The following is a 19833-nucleotide window of genomic DNA, read 5'->3' on the forward strand; positions in this document are numbered from 1 at the left end:
TTTGTAGGTGCCTTGCCTTAGCCTCGTCACTACTTTGTCGAGGTTAGGCTCGACACTTATCAGTACATGGGGTCGGTTGTACTGATACTGCACTTTCTGTGAAGATTTTGATACCGATTCGGGTTGATCGAGATTTTGCTATTGGTCCGCTATCCGAAGACTCAAGGTAGATCTGTCGGCGATCACAGACCTTGACGTCCCCATCTATCTTTTCTGTTTTACGGTTTCTTTCATTCTGACAGTTGTATTTCTTTCAGACTATTTCTTGTTGTAAATTCTAGAATGCTCGTGAATTTGTGACTCCAGATCCGGGTGGTAGTAGTTAATACAGTTTTATGATATTCTGCACTTATTATATTTCATCTTAGTTAATTATTGTTAATTACCTAATGTAAATAAGGTATTGGTTAATAATTCTCTAACGTTGGCTTGCCTAGCAAGTGAAATATTAGGCTCCATCACGGTCCCATCAGTGGGAAATTTCGGGTCGTGAAAGTCCCTCTTATCGGTGTGTTTCCGGCCACATTTATAATAGGGAGGCTACAACGACATTCAAGAAATATTTCTTTTCTTATACTCTAGATCGTGCATTAAGGTTCCGAGTTCGTCTAGGAGTTCCTTGTCAATATCAAGGAATATTTGCTCGTCATGCTACAAATGGAGAAAGGCCCAAGGATTAAAGGAATGACGCACATAGAAGGCATAATATGTGAGGTACCCAATTGTCCTCATAATGGAGGAAGGATAAGTCAAGGATAAGACAAAGGCAAGTAAGGTCATAGAGTCGGCCTCGAGAATTTGAGATTTCCTGAATGGGTTATTTAGGATTATATATGGATGTAACAATAAAGCTCGATTTTCATAAATGATTGGGATTTTACAGAGATTCAGGCATGGATTTCAAATATGGAGAGAGGGATGGCACATAAATACTTATGTATGAGGCCCCATAAAGATTGATTTTCAAACTCTAAAATGGTAACATATTTTAAAGACCACCCTGGGATAGAGAAGTTAAGAGCCAAGTGTGAATGTTGTGCCACATATTTTAAGAAGGATTAGTTGAGATAGGATAAGTACCCAATGACTAGTGTGGTGCATGTTAATGAAGTTACTCAAATTTCTCATGGGTCAAGGTAAAAGAAGAGGTAGAAATGTTTTGAGCATGATATTGACTACATATTTTTTATGCAAGGAAGACGATATTTAGGATATAGTAGAGGTCAATCGAGGTTTTGCTTTGATGGGTCAAGAACAAGTAACTCACCAAAGGGGCGGTAGAATGCATAATGAAATTAATCATGTGGGTATAATAGGTATGTCCATGGTATTGAAAGCACAATATATAGGATAACATGTTTAAGAGGGTAACCATCTCCAAGGAGATATGGGTATGTCCAACTGACGTAGGGTGGAGTATGATCTGGAGGGTAATGGTTGTGCCATGTCTCTCTCTCTCGGGAGACGAAAAGTTATGAATGAAAGAATGATGAGTTCATTGCACCATCTAATCCTTGTTCGGCAATGGTGAGTCCCTCAACCCCTTCCACCTTGTTCTATGATGTGTTTGAATGAGTATGATCATAAAGTATCATCCCCTGTATGTTGGACCATGGGATGATACTTCTTTACATGTTTGAACCTCCAACCATGATAAGTTTAACTCATATGGGAATGACAAGGTGATATGGAAATAGAAATTGGGAGGGGTAGGCTACAAGTGTTAACCCAAGGTTATAACGTGATTTTAGTAAATAGGGGTTATATATATAAGAGAAAGGTGTGGGTGAAGATGTATTCCCTTAGTCTCTCTATAGGCGTATGTGTATAAGCTTTCACATATAAGGAAACCCAAGTTGCTTTTAATTATGTTCAAGATCAACACAGAATTGTTGTGTTTTAAAAGAATGTTAGGAGTTTACTTTGTATGTGTTATGTTCAAACTTGTACAGTTTATGCAAATGCTCCATTTAGGTAATATAATGCCTATAATGTTGTGGTTAGGGTTGTTTTCATGTCTTTGGTGCAATGTTGGGTTATCTAAATGTTGATAGGATTAATTTCTTGGATTCTCTTACATGTGGATATGCCCAATTATAGGGAAAACTCTGCCAAACATTTTGGGAGTTAGCCAAAATTTGGTGGCTTGATATGTGTGAATAAAGAGTTAAGTCGTGTTAGGCATCTATGACGGACTCTAACCCTCATTGGAGGACGAATGATCCTAAGCACGGGAGGATGTAAAGCCCCGTAGAATATATTTAAGGATTTAAGACTTTATAGTTCACCGACAATAATTAGGGTTAATGGTTATGAGTACGAAAGGAGACCTATGGGATATAACCACATAATTTTGACATAAAAAACATCTATGGAAGGTGTTCTAGAACATATTAAGGAGTCTTATGAGTTGGGAGAAGTTGTTTGGAATGAGTTGTAAGTATCAACTGGAAAATATGTCATAATTCGCACAACACTTGAACTTGAACGGATATAATCTCATAATATAAAGATATTGTCCAAGAATTTTGTCCCTAAAGCATAGCCCTTCAAGTCACATTTCAAACTCATCAAACCATTTGTCATTTAGATATTTGTACAAGAAGCTATGATTAATTTACTATCATAAGGCAAGCAAAACAAGGAATGTTTTACTAAGGGTTTAACGCCTTAATTCGTGCCTCAAGATCTCTACTTTTGTTTGTGTACCTTAGATGTCCATGGATGAGGGTAGCCTCATGTAATCATGTTTTCATACTTAAAGGAAGGTTTGGAAGTGAGTTGGGATCTACATCATAGCAAGGTATCGAAGGAGGGTTTGTTGAAAAGCTAGAAGTATAGAAATGGATGCAACTGGGGGGCTCGTCTGAACTCGTGCGCCGCGCGGGTTTGAACAAGCCATGACCCCCAGCTATTTCGGTAAAACAGCAAAGTATTTTCCCTGCACACGAACTTGAATGAGAGCTCGTGCATGTCCGCGCGACGCACGAGGATGGACAAGCTAGGCCTGAAGCCTTTATAAAGGGCATTTCGGTAGCTCCCTTCCCCCACTCCTCTTAGCCGATTCTTGGAGCTCCTCTCCACTCTCTCATGACCCTCAACTCCTCCCATTTTCAATGTACGCAATCCCCATTGTCATGGTGTGAATCTTGTCATTTCCACACTAGAAGTAACTCAATCCACCATAACGTTGGAAGTTATAAATTTCTTAAGGATGATAGTAGGATAAATTATTGGTAAATGGTGGTAGTTGGATGAACTAGTTCCAAGTATTATTTCTTAAGGCCTATTAGATGTTTGATAAAATGCCTAAGTGAGCTGAATGCTATGAACCCCTTCTTAATGATTGTCCAATTTGATCATGTTTCTATAGATTGAAGTAGCTAGAAGTTTCAGGATGTTGTAGTAATCAAAGTAAAGCTCAAGCGAGGTATGTTGGTTAAACTCCCTCCATAGAATCGGATTCCATGTTCTCATTGTGAACTCCGAGTATGGTTGCTCGAAGTACCAATTCTTATCATGTTAGATTGTCTTGAAGACATGATTTATTATATGCCGATATGCTCAAGTCTTGTTTCAATTTCTATCCATATTCACTCCTAAAAAGATACTATGAATGAGGTTGATTTAACGAATGTCTATGATTCCAATTAATATTTCAAATGAAATGGGTATAGTTTCCTTGTAAATGTTTCCAATGTGTTATAATATCTTACGTCTCATGGATAAAAGCTATGGTGTTCCTAAATGTCCTAAGTGTTCTTAATGTTCTATGGTAACCCATGGCAAGTTAAAGGAAGTAATAGTATGAACATGAAATGTGACCGCTTGCCAAAATGAAGATTATGAGGCATTGTATGTTCCCATTGTTTCAATCATAGTTTGTATTCTTCTAAAACAATAAATGTAAATGATTTTGATGTTAAGTCCCCAAGAATCATAAACTTAGCTAATGACCTTAAAATGACAAGAGAGTACATAACAAGATGAGAGAGACGTGCCCTATGATAAATGATGATGAACCTTAAGAAAAGAAATTGGGTCAATGCGCCATTGAAATCTACTTATTGATTCACCATACATATGTTAATGTAATAAGTGTGTTTCTCCATGATGAGCATAAACATGTAGTATTCCAATGATCCGGGAACTTAAGACCTTATATGTAATGTTAATCATGTCGCTTTGTGCTTATACATGGTCATGTGCATAATTATGGGTTATGATCCTATGGACGGTCTATGAAACACATATGTGTATAGTATAGGTGAACCCTATGGACGGTCTATTAAACGCATAGGTGTATAGTATAGGTGAACCCTACGTACGGTCTATCAAACGCATAGGTGTATGGTATAGGTGAACCTTATGGACGGTCTATGAAACACATAGGTGTATAGCATAGGTGAAGCCTATGGATGGTCTATCAAACACATAGGTGTATGGTTTAGGTGAACCCTATGGACGGTTTATGAAACACCGGTGTATAGTATAGGTGAACCCTATGGATGGTCTATGAAATGCATAGGTGTATGGTATAGGAGAACCCTATAGACGGTCTATGTAACGCATAGGTGAACCTTATGGACATTCTATTAAATGCATAGGTGTGTAGTATAGGTGAACCCTATGGACGGTCTCTGAAACGCATAGGTTCATAGATTAGATAGATCCTATAGACGGTTTGTGAAGCGTATTGGTGCATAGTAAGAGAGGGCTATGGATGGTCTGGTGAGACGCATATCCATCACGAACAATAGGTGCCACTTTCCTTACCCTTGTTTGTAAATATTGTTATATTTTGTATCCTACGCATAGTTTGTATGGCTCACTTGATTCCAAAAGAAGTTCAGAATGATGTAAGTATAATAATGCTTGACATGTGATTCTTTGGGTCGTTTCGTAGTTTCTTGATGTACTTCATTTGCCTCTTATTTGAATTACCGTATTCTCATATGTTGTTCTTGTCTGCCTGACATACGAGTACTATTCCATATGTACTCATGTCCCTTTTGTCGGGGGCACTGCATCGTTTAATGGTTGCAGGTATACTTCTACTGGATGATGCGGATCTTTGATAGGGATCTTCCTCACTACTCAACTTATGGTGAGCCCGCTATAGTTCTAGTGGGTATTTAAGTCTAGTTCGTTTTATGTACTTAGGTATCTATTATCATAGAAGCTCCATGTACACTGCGAGTCATGTACTTAGGTTTTGAGTTTTGTCATGTATTTATGTTCACAGTAATTACAGATATTTATAAAGCTATGTATCCATCATAAGAAGTATTTTAGGTCATTGAACTAAATGTATTTAATTTAAAAGTCAAGATCTAATTATGTTATGGTAAATCATGCATGAGCAATGATGAGAGGTTGGTGTAACGTAGGCTGGCTCGATTTTTAGTCGTTTTGTATGAATGTACATGTGCTCACATTTGTCACAATCTTGTCTCAGGAATTCTTCTTCGGGCATACTGATAGAACCCCAATTAGTTCGCATTCTAAAAAGCAACAGTAATTCTATGTCTACAAGCTGCAATCGAAAGAAGAGCATCTGAGGAATTTTGCTCCTCCCTTAGCGTTTGAGAGAAACATTCAACTATAAATTTCAGAGTGTGTTTCGAATTAGAGGCGAATCTGACAAAAAAAAGGACTTCAAAGAATCACATATTTACTCCCAAGTTTCATGTCTTTGATTTACCCATTAATTTACCAGTATAGTAAAGACGGATATAGACTTGGAATTCTTTTGGCAGATATGTAATCAACAAAACTTTCATGACACAAAATTTAACAATGAGATACTTCTACTACTTCAGTATACAACAAAGACTTAATGAGGGCACGGTCTTCTACAAACTGATACACTATTGTTACAGTACAAATTGGACAGTTATATGGCAATAGAGGAAGAATATTTTGTTGAATCCGGAATGATAAAAAAGAATGAGCGCTTGATTTTTTTTTTCTCTCTAGATTGATGGATACTATTGTATGAGGTGATTTTGATTGTAAATTGTAGAAAAAATTATTATCTTGCCTTCGTCGCATACGGGGGAAACTCGATATAGGGTACAAAATGTTTAAGATGCAATGGCAAATTTTTGGTGGCTTGATATTAAGATTGTTCCTTACATTCACTTGAGATTACCAATTTTAACTACATTATTTATTTGTCATCCTTTCTTTAGTATTTTAATTGTTCAGGTGTAGTTTCTTTGTTGAATCTGTTGATGAGGTTTTGAATTTTTTTTTAGGAGAATACATTATGATTGTTTAGTGTATACAAACTACTTATCTTCTTTTTCTTTGTAATCTGCCTTTGTATTTTTCTTATTCGCTTCTCTTTTTTCCTTGCGTATCTTCATTACCCAGAGAATTAATGTTAAGATTCCGTGAAGATTATTGGAAGAACACCGTGTTCATCAATTTCCAATCAAGATTATCATTAGTTTATTTTTTTGATTATTTTTCTTTTATGTTATTTATTAACAGGTCCAACTTCTTTGAACAAACATGTGATCTTAAACGTGATGATTTTAGGAAACCTTCATATCATGAAGCTCTTGCCAAGAAGTATAGTGCACGTCGTGAAACTGAACATTATATGCTTTTTGTGAACATAAAAATAGAGAAAGGGATGGTTGATTATTTTGTGAAAGATCATTCAATATTGTGAAGCCAATTGTATCAAGGAACAAATGTTACTATTGAAAAATAAGTAGAAAATAAAATAATAAAAGGGAAGACTTTTGTTATCATTTGTTAGAGGTTCTTCAGATGTGTGATAATGCTAAATCTTCCCATTTTCTTTAAAGCTCTTAATATGTTTAGTTTTTAGAAGAATCTATCTTTTCGTTATTTTTTATTTTTAAATATTAGCAAAGGATCATTTGTAAACTTAATGAGACAGTTTATGACTACGCGAAGCGGGGCAAATTACCTAGTATAATATAAACTTGGTCCTCTATTTACTTATTAATTCTCCATCTCATACCTCATATATCTTAATACATAAATATTATTTTTAAATATTAATATATATATTTATGCACTCACATTTAAAATAAATAATTATTATTTCTATAAGAACTTAATAAGAAGTTATAATTAAGGAGATAACTTAAAAGTTCACTATCAAGATATTGGGTTATTACATTAATTTTCTAAAAGAAAAACACAGCATAAAAGATTGATCCCCTAACCTCCATGAAATAAGCTGGCATCTATCCCGCTGCACCAATAGGATGAGTTTGTGGAGTGGTCTCAACTGTTACTTTTTGTAACTTTTAACTGCTAAGATATTATTTTTATATACATATTTAGTTAAATTTTTTCGACGTTGCTGTAATGACTCAATCAGTCATTTTGAGAATTTGTACTTCGCACGGCAGATTAAGGTCTCGAGTAGCTTCGTATTGGATATCATGACTTGTGTGTGTGATCGAGTTTGGTTTGCGGATGATTCAGGGTTGATTTGGAAGAAATATTCTTGTTTTAGAAGTTCAAGTAAAAAGGGTTGGCCGGAGTTTGACTTTTGTGTACACAACTCCGAAAAGGTGTTTTGATGATTCCAATAGCTTTGAATAGTACTTTTGACTTAGGTGTGTGTCTGGATTTGGAGGCCCGTAGGTTAATTTAATGCATTTTGGCAAAACTTAAAAAGTTGAAGGTTTGGAAGGTTGAAATCTGGTCTGGATTTTGATTCCCAGAGTTGGAATAGCTCTGTTATGTCATTTGGGACTTTCATGCAAAATTTGACGTCATTCCGGGATGATTTGATATGATTCGGCGCGAGTTGTGGAAGTTGAAAGTTCATAAAGTTCAATTTGAGATAGGATTCATAGTTTTGATTTTGTTTGATGTGATTTGAGGCCTCGATAAGGTCCACATTATGTGATAGAACTTGTTGGTATGTTTGGACGGGGTCCCAGGGGCCTCGGTGTGTGTTTCAGATGAGTTTCGGATGGTTTTGATGCTTATGATTAGGTGTGCTTCTGGTGCGTCGTACTTGCGCATTTTGGAGCACAGGTGCGGGGTCGCTTCTGCGTTCTGTGTGTAGCTTCTGCGATGTCGATGCCTGGGAGGATGTTTGGCTTTTGTGAGTGAGGAATTTCAGATGCGATCGTCGCATTTGCATGTATTGTGTCACAGGTGTGAGGAAGGCTCTATGATTTGTTGTGCGCTTCTGCATTGTTGCAGGTGCGACTGCTTTTCCGCAGATGTGGATCCTTTCCTGGTAAGCTATTTTCGCAGATGCGAGCCATCACTGGCAAATGCGGGTTCGCAAATACGAGCTTGTATGTGCACTTCTTGGTCCGCAAATGTCGAGGGTTTGATCATTTGTATCATATCTTTAGTTTTAGACCTCGGATTTGAGCGATATTTGAGGGGTTCTTCACCTGTTGGTTTGTGGTAAGTGTTCTTATCGGGATTTGATTTTATTTCATGATTCCATCTTTATTTTTATCATTAAATCGATGATTTGAATTGGAGAAAATGAAAATATTTGTAAAAATTTTTAAAAATGTAAAATGAGGATTTGAAGGCCAATTTGATATCGGAATTGAATAATTTTAGTGTGGTTGGACTCATATCAGAATGGATTTTCTGATTTTTTTGAATTTTGTCGAGTTCCAAGATGCGGGCTCGGGGTTGATTTTTGAGTTGACTTTTTAATTTTTATTAAAGATCGAGGCTTTATTATCCGAAATTATTTCAAAAGATTTTTATTTATGATATTAAGTTATTTTGGATAGATTGAGCCATCCGGAGATTTGTTTCACACAAAGAGATCATTTTAGAGTATTAATTTGGCTTCTTTGAGATAAGAAACTTGTCTAACTTTGTGTGGGGGAAACTACCCTTAGGATTGGGTTGATTGTACTATTTGTGTTATCTGAAGGCCGTGTACGCAAGGTGATGAGTGGGTACACGAGCTATATTTGGTATTTGACCGGTTTAGGTTATCTAGACTCTTTTCATGCCTTTAATTTAATTGTCATGACATGTTATATCCCTAATTATTAATCTACTCTTACATGCTCTATTTGACGTTGTTAGTACTTGTTCTACCTCTTACTTTTTTTTTTGTCCTTATATGCTTTAGCTGAAGTTATTGGCTTTCTTACTGTCTTTTTACCTCTTAATTGTTGAGTTCCTTCCAAGACTTTGTGCTTATTTTCCACTTGCCTTAACTGTTGTCATTGCATACCTTAGTTGTCAGGTGCTTCACTTGTCCTGTTGTCTTGTAATAATTGTTGCATTCTTTCGATTATTACGTGGTTCCTTTATTGCCGTGTACCCATACCCTATGATTGTAGAAATTCTTGTAAATTGAGTATTGGATTATTGTTGATAATTTAAATTGCTTGTGGATCGGGTTGCACGCCGCATCGGGTGGAATAAGAGAGGATTATGATATTGATAAATGATAATACGATGAGATCTGGTTTCAAACCAAAACAGGTGGAATAAGGGAGGATTATGTGATATGGTGAAATAGGGAGGATTTGATATTGATACGATGGGATCGGGTTGCGCGCTGCAATAAATTTTATATATTATTTTTGATATTAATATGGTGAAATAAGAGAGGATTTGATATTGATACGGTGGGATCGGGTTGCTTTCTACAACGGATTTTATATGTTATTTTTGATATTGATATGGTGAAATAAGAGAGGATTGTGTTTGTACGGTGGGATCAGGTTGCACGCCGCAACAGATTATGTGTGTTGTATTCATTTTTTATTGTGTTAGCTTTCACTATTTATCATATAAGATTCTGAGAACTGATATTTTTAGATTTACTGATTTTGAGGATTGAGTAGTTTTCATTAGTTTACTGCTTTGCCGTCATTTTCAGCTTTTCTTTCCTATTACTATTATTTTGGTGAATTAATTTTCAAGATGAATTTACTACGCTAAGTCATTATCTCATACCCTGTTGAGTTGTTAGTAACATAACAATTTTAAGTAAAAGAATTATTAACATGCTTATCTTACGTGACTCTTAAGTTGGAACCCGTCGTTTCATTCAGTACTTTACAATTCTTAATAGTTGTCACATTTTACTTTAATTGATTTCTCAAATTAAACTCCTTACCCTATCTGATATTTTTACTTTACTTAAAAATTGTTATTATGTTTTATATTAACAAATTCTATATTTAATTCGATAACTTATCTAATGCTTCATTCTATTTGAATTTGTTTTCTACCCAAATGATTTATAAAAGAAACTCACTTCCTCATTCGGTTCCCTACTTTGTTCAAGATTGTTATTATGCATTATCGTATATAAATAAATATCTCGAACATTATATTTAGCAATTTACACAGATATGATGCACATGATAGCACGTGGACTTTACCGTGCGAAAGTGATTTGGAAAAATGTAGGCACGAGCTGCCATACTTGTAAGATTTGGAAGTTGTGGCTTATGATTTGAGATTTAAGAGGAGTGGTACCTCAGGTAGTTCTTGTTGTGACTTGTGCATTAGGAACAATTTGATTGATTGAATTGTCATCAGTTCCCCTTACTTGAATTCATTCGTATTTCATTTGTATCCTAACTATGTTGTTGCTTTATTCGCTGGTTATTTATTACTGCCATTCGTGCTCCTATTAATTACCCTCTTGATTGTAAATTTGTGATCATTCAGCCATTGGTTTAAGAGGGATCCTACTCAGGTTTATATGTCTGGTAGGTTTCTTCACTTGGCCTCGTTACTACTCTACCGAGGTTAAGCTTAATATTTTATGGGTACCGCTGTGGTGTACTCATGCTACGCTTCTGTACATTTTTGTGCAGATTCAGGTACTTATGATCGAGTTGCTTTGAGACTTATGTCTGCGCAGTTGTAGACTTCAAGGTATACCTATTTTGACATTCGCATGCTCCGAAGTCACCTTCTATTGTATTTTATTCCCACTGTTTTCTATTATTCTGGGACAGTGATGTATTTTTATTTCTAGTGACTCTTAGAAATGCTTATAACTTGTACTACCGGTTTTGGGATATATTATCACGTTGACATTGTTGTCTTATTATAGAAACTTTTGTTTCATGCTTAATAGTTATTTGGTTAAAAATCTATTATTTAATCAGCAAGTGTTAGGCTTACCTAGCCTTAGAGACTAGGTGCTATCACGACATCCTACAGAGGGAAATTAGGTTCGTGACAAGTTGGTATCAGAGCTCTAGGTTCATAGGTGCTAAGAGTCATAAGTAGGTTTAGTAGAGTCTCGCGGAATGACACAAAGACGTTTGTACTTATCTTCGAGAGGCTACGTAACTATTAGGACTTTCTACTTCATTCATTCTTTATCGTGTGGTGTTGATTCAACTTGAATCATATACATTATAGTCTTCTGCATCCACTCGTGTGCGATACTACGCACTTGGTATTAGTTATGCAATGACGGTTCGTCATGTTTTGGATGGTCTAAGAGGGATCCAAGAATGCTCAAACATTGTCTCAATGTGTCATCCAGACTAAGGATGTGGATATATTGAGAGACCGGTCAGTTGTTCATGTTGGGAGCAGCGAGTTCTGGCATCTAGTGGATAAGTACAAACTTGGAGATATTTAATTGGTTTCCTAATCATCGCTATCGTGGTAGGGTCATGAGGTGGAAGATGATTTAAGGATAGTGGGTGGTATTAGAGACTATGGTTATTTATTGTTGCCATTCGTGCTCCTACTATTTTCCTTATTGATTGTAAATTTGTGATCCTTCTACCGTTGGTCTTAAATTGATGTTCTTTTCATTGTTAGCTTTAAGTTATATACTTTTCAGTTTATCTGTCTGCTATGTTTCTTCACCAGACCTCCTTACTACTCTACCGAGGTTAGGCTTGACAATTACTGGGTACCGTTATGGTATACTCATGCTACGCTTCTGCACAGTTTTGTGCAGATCCAGGTATTTATGATTGATTTGGTTTAAGACTTATGTCTGCGCAGTTGGAGACTTCAAGGTATACCTGTTTTGACGTTCAAAGGCTCCGAAGTCAACTTCTATTGTATTTTATTCCCACTATTTTCTATTATTCCGGGACAATGATGTATTTTATTTCTAGTGACTCTTAGAAATGCTCATGACTTATACAACCGGTTTTGGGATATTGTATCACGTTGATATTGTTGGCTTATTATAGAATATTTTGTTTCATGCTTAATAGTTATTTGGTTAAAAATCTATTATTTAATCAGCAAATGTTAGGCTTACCTAGCCTTAGAGACTAGGTGTCATCACGACATCCTAGAGAGGGAAATTGGGGTCGTGACAAGTTAGTATCAGAGCTCTAGGTTCATAGGTGCTACGAATCATAAGTAGGTTTATTAGAGTCTCACGGATCGGTACGGAGACGTCTGAACTTATCTTCGAGAGGCTACACAACTATTAGGAAATTCTACTTCATTCATTCTTTATCGTGTGGCGTTGATTCATCTTGAAGCATATATCTTATATTCCTTTGCATCTACTCGTGTGCGATACTACGCACTTAGTATCAGCTATGCGCTGGCAGTTCGTGATGATAAGGATGGGCTAAGAGGGAGCCATGGATGCTCAAACATTGTCTCAATGTGTCGTCCAGACTAAGAATGGGGATGTATTAAGAAACCAGTTAGTTGTTCACGTGGGAGTGCAGCGGGTTCTGCATCTGGTAGATAAGTAAAACCTTGGGGAGATTTAATTGGTTGCCTAATCGTCACAATCGCGGTAGGGCCATGAGGTTGATGATGATTTGAGGATAGTGGGTGGTATTAGAGAATATGGTTATATATTGTTGCCATTCGTGCTCCTATTATTTTCCCTGTTGATTGTAAATTTTTGATCCTTCTACCATTAGTCTTAAATTGATGTTCTTTCCATTGCTAGCTTTAAGTTATATCTAACTCAGGTTTATATGTTCTTTCCGTTACTACTCTATCGAGGTTAGGCTTGATACTTACTGGGTACCGTTATGGTGTACACATGCTATGCTTCTGCATATTTTTGTGCAAATCCAGGTACTTATGATTGAGTTGGTTTGAGACTTATGTCTGCGCAGTTGGAGACTTTATGGTATACCTGGTTTGATGTTCGCAGGCTCCAAAGTCACCTTCTATTGTATTTTTTTCCCACTGCTTCCTATTATGTCGGGATAGCGATGTATTGTTATTTCTAGTGACTCTTAGAAAAGCTTATGACTTGTACTGCCGGTTTTGGGATATTGTATCATGTTGATATTATTGTCTTATTATAGGAACTTTTGTTTCATGCTTAATAGTTATTTGGACAAAAATCTATTATTTAATTAGCAAGTGTTAGGCTTACCTAGCCTTAGAGACTAGGTTCCATCACGACATCCTATAGAGGGAAATTGGGATTGTGACAAGTTGGTATCAGAGCTCTAGGTTCATAGGTGCTACGAGTCATAAGTAGGTTTAGTAGAGTCTCGCGCATCGGTACAGACACGTTTCTACTTATTTTTGATAGGCTACAAAACTATTAGAAAATTCTACTTCATTCATTCTTTATCGTGTGGTGTTGATTCAGCTTGAAGCATATATCTTATATTCTTTTGAATCCACTCGTGTGCGATACTATGCACTTGGTATCAGTTATGCGCTGACGGTTCATGATACTACGGATGGGCTACGAGGGAGGGTTGAGTGCATGGGGAGATTTAAATTGTTTCCTAATCGTCGCAATCATGGTAGGGTCATGGGTGGGATGATGATTTGAGGATAGTGGGTGGGATTAGAGAATATGGTTATATACTGTTGCCAGTCGTTCTCCTATTATTTGCCATGTTGATTGTAAATTTATGATCCTTCTTCCATTGGTCTTAAATTGATCTTTTTTCCATTGTTAGCTTTAAGTTATATCCAGCTCAGGTTTATATGTATGGTAGGTTTCTTCACCTGGCCTCATTACTACTCTACCGAGGTTAGACTTGATACTTACTGGGTATTGTTGTGGTGTACTCATGCTATGCTTATGCACATGTTTGTGCAGATCCAGGTACTTATGATCGAGTTGGTTTGAGACTTATGTCTGCGCGGTTGGAGACTTCAAGGTATACCTCTTCTGACGTTTGTAGGCTCCGAAATCACCTTCTATTGTATGTTATTCCCACTGTTTTCTATTATTCCTGGACATTGATGTATTTTTATTTTTAGTGACTCTTAGAAATGCTTATTACTTGTACAACCGGTTTTGGGATATTGTATGACGTTGATATTGTTGGCTTATTATAGAAACTTCTGTTTCATGCTTAGTAGTTATTTGGTTAAAAATTTATTATTTAATCAGCAAGTGTTAGGCTTAGCTAGCCTAAGAGACTAGGTGCCATCACAAAATTCTACGGAGGGAAATTGGGGCCGTGACAAGTTGGTATCAGAGCTCTAGGTTCATAGGTGCTACGAGTCATAAGTAGGTTTTGTCGAGTCTCGCGGATCGGTACGGAGACGTTTCAACTTATTGTTGATAGGCTACAAAACTAATAGTAAATTCTACTTCATTCACTATTTATCGTGTGGCGTTGATTCAGCTTGAAACATATATCTTATATTCCTTTGCATCCACTCGTGTGCGATACTACGCACTTAGTATCAGCTATGCGTTGATGGTTCGTGATGCTGCAGATGGTCTAAGAGGAAACCATGGATGCTTAAACATTGTCTCAATATGTCGTCCAAACTTAGGATGTGGATGTGTTGAGAAACCAGTTAGTTGTTCACGTGGGGGTGTAGCGGGTTGTGGATCTGGTGGATAAGTACAAACTTGGGGAGATTTAATTGGTTTCCTAATCATCGCGATCGTGGTAGGGTCATAAGGTGGACGATGATTTGAGGAGAGTGGGTGGTATTAGAGACTATGGTTATTTATTGTTGTCATTCGTGCTCCTATTATTTGCCTTGTTGATTGTAAATTTATAATCTTTCTACCGTTGGCCTTAAATTGATGTTCTTTGCATTGTTAGCTTTAAGTTATATCCTTCTCAGGTTTATATGTCTGGTAGGTTTTTTCACCTGGCCTCGATACTACTCTACCGAGGTTAGGACTGATACTTACTGGGTACTGCTATGGTGTACTCATGCTATGCTTATGCACATTTTTGTGCAGATCCAGGTACTTATGATCGAGTTGGTTTGAGACTTATGTCTCCGCGGTTGGGGACTTCAAGGTATACCTGTTTTGACGTTTGCATGTTCCGAAGTCGCTTTCTATTGTATGTTATTCCCACTGTTTCCTATTATTCCCGGACAGTGATGTATTTTTAATTCTAGTAACTCTTAGAAATTCTTATTACTTGTATAACCGGTTTTGGGATATTGTATCACGTTGATAGTGTTGGCTTATTATAGAAACTTATGTTTCATGCTTAATAGTTATTTGGTTAAAAATCTATTATTTAATCAGTAAGTGTTAGGCTTACCTAGCCTTAGATACTAGGTTCTATCACGACATCCTACGGAGGGAAATTGGGTTTGTGACAAGTTGGTATCAGAGCTCTAGGTTCATTGGTGCTACGAGTCATAAGTAGGTTTAGTAGAGTCTCGAGGATCGGTACGAAGACGTCTGTACTTATCTTCAAGAGGCTACAGAACTATTAGGAAATTCTACTTCACTCATTTTTTATTGTGTGGCGTTGATTCAGCTTTAAGCATATATATTATATTCTTTTGCATCCACTCATGTGCGATACTATGCACTTGGTATCAGCTATGCGCTGGCGGTTCGTCATGTTATGGATGGGTTAAGGGGGAGCCATGGATGGTCAAACATTGTCTCAATATGTCGTCCAGACTGAGGATGCGTATGTATTGGGAGACCAGTCAGTTGTTCACGTGGAGATGCAGCGGGTTCTGGCATCTGGTGGATAAGTAAAAACTTGGGGAGATTTAATTGGTTGCCTAATCGTCACAATCATGGTAGGGTCATGAGGTGTATGGTGATTTGAGGATAGTGGGTGGTATTAGAGACTATGTGGTTCGCATGGGATTTTCACACGGTGAAAGGTACATATTATTATTCAAGGCACTAGAAGAAGCGAGTCTGACGGTCACGAGGATGGACATGCACTTAGTAGATGATTTGAGGTATCTCATGATTGGTGTTGTACGAGCTATGAAGTTTAATATTGTGGATCATTGGATGTTATGTCCTATGGCTTCACACCAAGTGGGGGAGTCTTCTATCGACGATTTGATTGCATGGTAACGTGTTGTTTTGGCTTCGATTTGGGGCATACTTCTGGATCGGTTATGGCTTGCAGAGGCTGGTTATGAGTATGACTTAAGCAAGAAAATTTTTGGATGCATGGTATGTTACACTTATTGGTATATGGGAATCATGGAATGATTGAGTTGTTACTCGTAAATGTAATGACCCGATCGGTCGTTTTGAGCATTTACACTTCGCTAGGTGGTTTGAGGGCATGAGTAGCTCCGTATGATATAATATGACTTCTGTGAATCGTCAATTTTAGTTTTCAGGTTATTCAGAATTGATTTGAAAGAATGATTCTCATCTAGAAGCTTTAAATTTCAAAGAGTCAACCAAGTTTGCATTTTTGTGAATATGAATCCGGAACAGAGTTCTGATTGTTCCGTTAGCTCTGTTGGGTGATTTTGGACTTAGGAGCGCGTCCGGATTGTGATTCGGAGCTCCGTAGTTGAATTTTGCTCGAAATGGCGAATGTTGATATTTTGGAAAGTTTGACCGGGAGTGGACTTTTTGATATCGGATTCGGATTGTGATTCCGGGAATTGGAATAGCTTCGTTGTATTATTGGGACTTGTGCACAAAATTTGATGTCAATCCGGATTGATTTGCTATGTTTCCGCACGTTATTGAATTTGAAAGTTCAAAGTTCATAGATTTTGATTTGAGGTGTGATTCGTCATTTCAATGTTGTTATACGTGATTTGAGACCTCGAGTATGTCCGTGGTATGTTATTGGACTAGTTGGTATATTCTGGCGGGGTCCTGAGGAGCTCGGACGTGTTTAGGATTGATTTCACATAATTTTCTTCAATGTTGCTATTGCTGGTTCTTGTGTGACCGCACCTGCAACTGGTTTGCACAGGTGCGAGGGTCGCAGGAGCGGAAACATTGCTGGGAGTAGGGTTCCGCAAAAGCGGAGATTGCTTCGCATCTGCGAAGGCGCAGATGCGGTGAGTTGAGCGCAGAAGCGGATTGGAAGCGCAGAAGCGACAAGTGGGCGCGCACCTGCGAGTGCGCAGATGCGGGTATTCTTCCCGCAGGTGCGAAGGCAGACCTCTAGTACTTCTCCACATAAGCGTGTTTCTGGTCGCAGAAGCGGCTAATGTGCCGCAGGTGCGAAAGTGCTGGGAAGAATAATAAATACAAGGGTTTGCGATTTTGGCTTTATTTTAACATTTCCAAGCTCGGATTGAGGTGATTCTTGGAGCAATTTTCATCTTGTAGACTGGGGTAAGTGTTCTCTACTCATTTTTTTATCTTATATCACGAATCTACCTTCGTTTTTGGTAATTGGATTGTGAATTTTATAGAGGAAATTGGGGGTTTTGGCCTAAAGTTTCATAATATGAATTTGTGAGTTTTGAACATCGAATTGGAGTCGGATTTGAGTGAGACTAGTATGGTTGGACTCGTAATTGAATGGGTTGTTGGATTTTGTAAATTTTGTCGGGTTTCGAGGTACGGACCCGGGATGTGATTTTGGCCGATTTTGGGCTTTTGATTCAAGATTTTATATTTTTGATCGGGATTGGTTCCTTTAGCATTGTTTGATGTATTTGAGTTGTTTTTCATTAGGTTTTGAGCCGTTCGGAGGTCGGCACGCAGGGGATGGAATTTTAGAGCATAGCTTGGCTTGTTCGGTGTTGGAATTGGCTTGTTCGAGGTAAGTAACTCTTCTAATCTTAGTGGTGACAGTATGAAACGCCGAAATACGTGTTATGTGATTTGTGTTGAGGTGACGCACATGCTCGGTGACGGGCGTGTGGGCGTGCACCATGTGAATTAGGACTATGTTATTTCCATGGCAATGAATAGTGGCGCAATTTTGTTGATATTCGTGTTTTCTCCATGTGATAAAGTAATTGAGTTGTCAATGATGCTAGATATCATGTTTAGGCTTTATGCCGATATTGTTTGGACCCATAGTGGTCGTTTCTTACTGTCATCTCACTGATTTCATTAATATTTCGTACTCAGTCATATTCATGCATTCATACCATATCTCAGTCTCAGATATTATTTATTGATACATCATATCATTGTTATCGGGCTAGTTTCATGAAATTGTGAGCCTGTGAGTGAGACTGGAGAGATTGATAACTGAGTGAGGCCGAGGGCTTGAGTGAGAGTAACATTTTGGGATCGGGCTGCACGCCGCAACATATAATATTGATTATATTTTATATGGATCGGGTTGCATGCCGCAATGAGCCTTCGGGCTATATATATATATATATATATATATATATATATATATATATATATATATATATATATATATATATATATATATATATATATATTATTAGATCGGGTTGCATGTCGCAATAATATGGGATCGGGCTGCACGCCGTAGCAATATAGCGCTTGGGCTGAAGGAGCCTCCAGAGTCTGCACACCCCTAGTGAGCGCAGTCGACTATATATATGTGGATCAGGTTGCACGCTGCAACATGCCTTATGGTAATATATGGATCGGGCTGCACGCCGCAACAGGTATTGTACAACGCTGAGTGATTGAGTGTGCTGAACCTTGAGCATAGTGAGAGAGAATGCGAGACAGTGAGATTGAGTACTCTAAGAGTGTGAGTACATGATTCATCTCTGAGATACATGGCATTGACATGCACACATGACATACAGGCATAGAAATGCATTTTTTCCTCAGATTGTACGATATCACGTCATTCATGACTTTTTGCACACATTGATATGTGGGCATAGAGAGGTATTTCACACTTGCTATCTGAAAAGAAAATGAAATATCTTATTTATTGTGGAAAGGGTATTTGAAAAAATTACAGTTTTCAAACTTACTCGTATTTTTGGTATTTTCGGTAAAAGATTTGGTTTTCATTAAGATACTTGAAAAGCATGACTATTTTCTGGAACTGTGAACGAGCTGAGCATTTTACTTATGAGATACATCTTTTATTACTTGTATTATGCTGTTATGAACTGTTGTGGGATATTTGTATTGGACCCGACCTTGGTACAAGTTTGTCACTACATTCAACCTAAGGTTAGGTTTGTTACTTATTGAGTACATGGGGTCGGTTGTACTCATACTACATGGTGAGTACATGGGGTTGGCTGCTGATTTTGCTGTGTTCGATGAGAGCTGGATTGCAGATGTACCTGCATCCCAGCTGTAGCAACCTCTTTCTCGTGGTAGCTTTAGATCTATAAAAATCTATTTATGTACTATTCAAACAAACTATGTAGTTATTTCATTTTCACTTTGTAAACTCTATTCTTAGAAGCTCATGATTTGTACTACCAGTTCTTGGGGGAAATGTATAAGATTCAGATAATTCCTTTTGTTCAATTGTATTATTAATATTATTGGAATTGGATGGTTATTAGTTGTCTTACCTAGCGGGTTGAGTTAGGTGCCATCACGACTAGTGGATTTGGAGTCGTGACAGTGAAAGATGCAGTGCGCATGGTGTAGGAATTTGCTCGGTTATGTTAAGACGGGCACAGGTCGTTCAGCTCATTCGGGCGGTGCAATTGAGATTTTAACAGAGTGGATGACTCTCGGGAAGGTTCTAATGGATTCAAGATTTATATGTAGCAATTGAGAATTTTTTTCGGATTTGT

Source organism: Nicotiana tomentosiformis, chromosome 5 (assembly GCF_000390325.3).
Source record: "Nicotiana tomentosiformis chromosome 5, ASM39032v3, whole genome shotgun sequence".
Classification (NCBI taxonomy): Eukaryota; Viridiplantae; Streptophyta; class Magnoliopsida; order Solanales; family Solanaceae; genus Nicotiana; species Nicotiana tomentosiformis.